A 6,905-nucleotide genomic window follows, 5' to 3' on the forward strand; every position below is an offset into this window, starting at 1 on the left:
TTCCCAAATAACCATTTCCAAAAAAAATTCTCACCTCAAACAGAAACCTAGTACCCCTTAAGCAATTGATCCCCATTCTCCTTCTCCCATTCCCTGGTAATTACTGATAAACTTTTGTCTCTATGCATTTCTCATTCTACATATTTCATTTAAGTGGGGTTGTACAATATTTGTCCTTTTGTATCGGACTTATTTCACTTAGCATAACATTTTCAAGGTTCATTCATGTTGTAGCATGTTTCAGGACTTCATTTCTCTTTATAACTGAATAATACTCCTTTGTAAGTATGTACCACATTTGTTTACTCATTCATCTGTTGATGGATACTTGGGTTGTTACCACCTTTTGGCTATTGTAAATAACGCTGCAGTGAACACTGGTTTACTCTCCCATTCTTGATCCATATCACTTGGGTAAGCCACTCCTCTCAACTGCAGACCTGAATACAACAGCATATCACATTCTATTGGAGTTCAGAACCAATGGTGTATAATGAGATTTTGTTGGGACTTCTAGGAACAAGGTTTGACTGTGGGAGATTGTAAAGTCTAGGGCTGCTGCAGCAATCTTGCCAACATAAGACAAGTGCTTGGTGGCTTTGAAATATTTTTTTGGTGCTGGGGTTTGAGCCAGGTGAGGCACATTCTCTTGCCTGGTCAGCTTGGTGCCCAGAGGCCTGTATTTGTTAGAAGAGGGCTCAAAATGCAGGCTGTAGTCATAGAATAGTTTATTTCTCCCATGATAAAACTGATCAGTTCTGATAAGGATATTACTAAGGTTCACTTGGCCTTAGTTTCCATCATTCTGCAACTCAGTAAAAAAAAAATTCTAAGTAATGTGCTTATCTTAAAAATGAAAGAGATAGCTCAGTGGTTAAGAGCTATGGCTGCTAACCAAAAGGCGAACAGTTTGAATCTGAGACGGTCCTTGGAAACCCTATGGGGATAGTTCCACTCTGTCCTATAGGGTCGTTATGAGTGGAAATCAACTCAACGGAAATGAGTTTGGTTTTTTAATCTTGAATTATATACAAATCATGAAGCTATTTTTGGTTTCTTGTACAAACTCCATAAATTACAGGAAATGCCAGAGGAAACATTAAAATGCCATTTTTCTGTATGATCTCACTTACATGAAATACCTAGAACAGAAAAATGTATAGATATCAAAGTTTAATAGTGTTTACCGGGGTAGGAAGGAGGGGGGAAAGAAAATGATTGTTTAGGAAGCCCTAAGCTTCTGTTTATGGTGATGGAAAATTTGGCAACAGATATTGATGATGGTTGAAAACATGATTGATATAATTGGTGTCACTGCACCATAAACATGAAAGATGTTAAACTGGCAAATGTTGTGTTATCTGTATTTTTAAAACAAAAAAAACTATTGTGTAAATTTATATTTAAAATTAAATTTAGATTTACACAAAACTGATTTGTATGAAGAGTTACATCTTTTTAGAAAAATTGTTCTGTAACAATCATAAGCTATAAAAAAAGGCTAAAAATAGATGTACTAATATTTATATTTCAAAATAACTTATCAGAAATTTATCCCAATGTTGCCACAGTCTAGAAAATACTCTAACTGCTTTAGTAAAAGGTACATCAGCAGAAACATTAGTCTCAAAATTAAAAAAAAATTATCAAAAACTTTTGCAGTCTTAGCTGACCATCTAAGAAGCTTAACAAAATCCATATAGTATAAAGCTCAAAAGAAAATCACCAGGACATATCATAATCAACTTGCTAAAAGCAAAGCCAAAGAATCCTGAGAGCAGCTTAAGAAAAATGAAAAGTCACATACAACAGGGAATCAATAAGACTGAACTCTGATTGCTCAGTAGAAGCCATGCAGGCAAGAAGGCAATGGGATGACATATATAAAACATTGAAAGAAAAAAATTGCCAACTGAGAATAATCTATCCTGCAAAACTCTCACTCAAATAAACCAAAAACCGAATCCATTGAAGTCAAGTTGATTCCAACTCATAGCAACCCTAAAGGACAGAGTAGAACTGCCTGATAGGATTTCCAAGGAGCACCTCATGGATTTGAACTGCTGACCTTCTGGTTAGCAGCCACGGCTCTTAACTACTACACCACCAGGGCTTTCTTTACTCAAATATGATGATGAAATAAAGACATTTCCAGGTAAACAGAAATTAAGAGAATATGTAAAAACCAAACTAAACTTACAAGAATTATTCAAAGGAGTCTTTCAATTAGAGAACCAACAAGATCAGTCAATAACCTGATTGACACCAACCTAGGTAATGAACTCTCGAGGATAAAACAAAACTAACAGACTTAGGAAACCAGAGAGGTCAATCTGTAAATGAAAATGTCAGAACAATAAAAGAGGGAATAATTGCTGTAGGTACAGAACTTTCAAATGGAGAGGAAGTCCAGGTGATACCAAGTAATAAAAGGCTGGTTTAAACTTAGGAAGATAGGGGTAAATTTCAAGGTAACCACAAAGAAAGTTAACAAACCTACTCGTCAAAACAAAAAGAAAACCATAAAGTCTCAGTAAACATGAAATCTACAAAAACAAAAGAAAGAAAGAAACAAACAAAAATCCACAAACAAAGGAATTCAGCATGGAAGAGTAAAAGGAACAAAGAAAATGTCAGTAACACACACACACAAAAAAAAAAAAAAAAACCACAAAATGATAGCAATAAACTCACACCTATCAATAACCACACTGAACGTAAATGGCTTAAATTCACCCATAAAGAGACAGAAAGGGACAGAGTGGATTAAAAAAGCAGGACCCATCTATATGCCGTTACAAGAGACACAACTTAGAAACAAAGACATAAATATATTAAAAATTAAAGGACAGGAAAAAAAGAGCAAAAGTGGCAATACTAATCTCAGATAAAATAGACTTTAAAACAAAATCCACAATAAAAGACAAGGAAGGACATCGTTTAATGATTAAAGGGACAATCCATCAGGAGAACATAACTGTAATAAATTTCTATGCACCCAGTGACAGGGCTCCAAAATATGTAAAACAAACTCTAATAGCACTGAAAAAGGAAATTGACAGTTCCACAATAAAAGTAGACTTCAACACCCCATTCTGGGTAAAGGACAGAACATCTAGAAAGAAACTCAACAAAGATACAGAAGATCTAAAGGCCACAATCAACCAACCTGACCTCATAGACATATATAGAACATTCCACCCAATGGCAGTATAGTATATATTCTTTTCCAAAGCATATGGAACATGCTCCAGAGCAGACCACATCTTAGGCCACAAAGGACCCTCAACAAAATCCAAAACATTGAGATAATACAAAGAATCTTCTCTGATCCCAATGCCATAAAAGTAGAAATTAATAACAGGAAGAACAAAAAAAAAAAATACATGAAAACTGAATAACACCTTGCTTAAAAACTGCTGGGTAATAGAAGAAATCAAAGATGAATCAAAAAATTCCTAGATCAAACAAGAATGAAAACACATCATACAAAAACCTTTGGGACAGAGCAAAGGCAGTGCTCAGAGGTCAATTTCTAGCAATACATGCACACATCAAAAAAGAAAAAAGGGAAGGAATCAAAATGTTAGCTATACAACTCGAACAAACAGAAAGAGAACAGAAAAAGAAGCACATAGTCACCAGAAGAAAGGAAACAATAAAGATCAGAGCAGAGATTTACAAAATTGAAAAAAGAAAAGCAATAGAAAGAATCAACAAAACCAAAAGTTTGTTCTTTGAAAGAATCAACAAAATTGACAAGCCATTGGCCAAATTGACAAAAGAAAAACAGGAGATGAGTCATATAACCCAAATAAGAAATGAAATAGAGATACAACAGACCCAACTGAAATGAAAAGGATCAGAACAGAGTACTATGAAAAACCACACTCCAACAAATTTGAAAACCTAGAAGAAATGGACAAATTTCTAGAAACACACTACCTAACTAAACTAACACAAACTGAGGCTGAAAATCTGAACAGACCCATAACAAAAGAAGAGATTGAAAAGGTAATTAAAAAAAAAAAAAATCACAACAACAACAACAACAAAAAGCCCCGGATCAGACGGCTTCACTGGAGAATTCTACCAAACATTCAGAGAAGAGATTTTACCAGTACTATTCAAACTATTTCAGAACATAGAAAAGGAAGAAATACTTCCAAATTCATTCTGGGGAGTCAGCATAACCCCGACACCAAAATCAGGCAAAAACACCACCAAAAAGAAAATTACAGAACAGTATCTTTCTTGAATATAGATTCAAAAATTCTCAACAAAATTCTAGCCGACAGAATTCAACAACATATCAAAAACAAAACACAACACAACCAAGTAGGATTCATACCTGGTATGTAAGGATGATAAAACATTAGAAAATCAATAAATGTAATCTACCACATAAATAAAACAAAACAATCACATGATCATTTCAATCAACACAGAAAAGGCATTCAATAAAGTCCAACATGCATCCCTGATAAAAACTCTCAATAAAATAGGTATCAACACCCATGGAAGCAGCAGTCAAGGAATCAAAAGACGCACTGAATTGGGCAAATCTGCTGCAAAAGACCTCTGTGTCGAAAAGCAAAGATGTCACCTTGAATACTAAGGTGCACCTGACCCAAGCCATGGTGTCTTCAGTCACCTCATATGCATGCGAAAAGTTAACCATGAATAAGGAAGATCGAAGAAGAACTAATGCCTTTGAACTGTGGTGCTGGCCAAGAACAGTGAACACACCATGGGCTGCCAAAAGAATGAACAAATCTGTCTTGGAAGAAGTACAACCAGAATGCTCCTTAGAAACAAGGATGATGAGACTACGTCTCACATACTATGGGCATGTTATCAAGAGGGCTCAGTCCCTGGAGAAGAACATCATGCTTGGTGAAGTGGAGGGCCAGCAAAAAACAGGAAGACTTTCAGCAAGATGGATTGACATGGTGGCTGCAACAATGGGTTCAAGCATAACAATAATTGTGACGATGGTGCAGAACTGGGGAGTATTTCGTTCTGTTGTACACAGTGTAGCTATGAGTCAAAACCAACTAAACTTCACCAAACAACATATAAAACCATCAAAATGGATGCCAGAATAGACTCTGAAACTTGCTTTTGAACATTGAGTAGCTAAAGCAAAAGGAAAAAATGATGAAGTAAAAGAGCTGAACAGAAGATTTCAAAGGGCGGCTTGAGAAGACAAAGTAAAGTATTCCAACAACATGTGCAAAGACCTGGAGGTAGAAAACCAAGAAGGAAGAGCATGCTCAGTATTTCTCCAGCTGAAAGAACCAAAGAAAAACTTCAAGCCTCAAGTTGCAATATTGAAGGATTCTAAGGGGGAAAAAGTTAAATGACATGAAAGTATCAAGAAGATGGAAGGAATACACTGAGTCACTATACCAAAAAGAATTGGTCAACGTTCAACCATTTCAGGAGGTAGCATACAATCAAAACTGCTGGTACTGAAGGAAGAAGTCCAAGCTGCACTGAAGGCATTAGCAAAAAACAAAGGCTCTAGGAATTGATGGAATACCAATTGAGATGTTTCAACAAATGGATGCAGTGCTGGAAGTGTTCACTTATCTATGCCAAGAAATTTGGAAGACAGCTACCTGGCCAACCAATTAGAAGAGATCCAAAATCCAATGAAAGATAGTCTGACTGAATGCAGAAATTATCAAACAATATCATTAATATCACACGCAAGTAAAATTTTGCTGAAGATCACTCAAAAGTGGTATAGCAGTATATCAACAGGGAACTTCCAGAAATTCAGAACAGATTCAGAAGAGGATGTCGAATCAGAGATATCATGGTTGATGGCAGATGGATCCTGGCTGAAAGCAGAGAATACCAGAAAGTTGTTTACTTGTGTCTTATTGGCAATGCAAAGCCATTCAACTGTGTGTATTATAATAAATTATGGATAACATTGCAAAGAATGGGCATTCCAGAACACTTGATTTTGTTCATGGGAATCTGTACATGGATCAAGAGCCAGTCATTCAAATAGACCAAGGGGACACTGAGTGGTTTAAAGTTAGGAAAACTGTGTGTCAGGGTTGTATCCTTTCACCATGCTTATTCAAACTGTATGCTGAGCAAATAATCTGAGAAGCTGGACTATATGGAGAAGCACAGGGTGTAAGGATTGGAGGAAAACTCATCAACAACCTGCATTATGCAGATAACACAACCTTGCTTGCTGAAAGTGAAGAGGACTTGAAGCACTTACTGATGAAGATCAAAGACCACAGCCTTCAGTATGGATTACACCTCAACATAAAGAAAACAAAAATCCTCACAACTGGACCAATAAGCAACATCATGATAGATGGAAAAAAGACTGAAGTCAAAGATTTCATTTTACTTGGATCCACAATCAACGACCATGAAAGCAGCATGTCAAGAAATCAAATGATGTGTTGCATTGGTCAAATCTGCTGCAAAAGACCTCCTTAAAGTGTTAAAAAGCAAAGACTTCACCTTGAAGACTAAGGTGCACCTGACTCAGGCTATGGTGTTTTCAATTGCCTCACATGCATGTGAAAGCTGGACAACGAATAAAGAAGAGTGAAAAAAAATTGACACTTCTAAATTGTGGTGTTGGCGAGGAATATTGAATATGCCATGAACTGCCAAAAGAATGAAAAAATCCGCCGTGGAGGAAGTACAACCAGAATGCTCCTTAGAAGCAAGGATAACGAGACTATGTCTCATGTACTTTGGACATGTTATCAGAAAGATCAGTCCCCGGAGAAGGACATCATGCTTGGTAAAGTAGAGGGTCGGCAAAAAAGAGGAAGACCCTCAATGAGATGGACTGACACAGTGGCTGCAACAACAGGGTCAAGCATAACAATTGTAAGGATGGCACAGGACGAGGCAGCATT

The sequence above is a fragment of the Elephas maximus genome, chromosome 4 (genome assembly GCF_024166365.1).
Source record: "Elephas maximus indicus isolate mEleMax1 chromosome 4, mEleMax1 primary haplotype, whole genome shotgun sequence".
Classification (NCBI taxonomy): Eukaryota; Metazoa; Chordata; class Mammalia; order Proboscidea; family Elephantidae; genus Elephas; species Elephas maximus.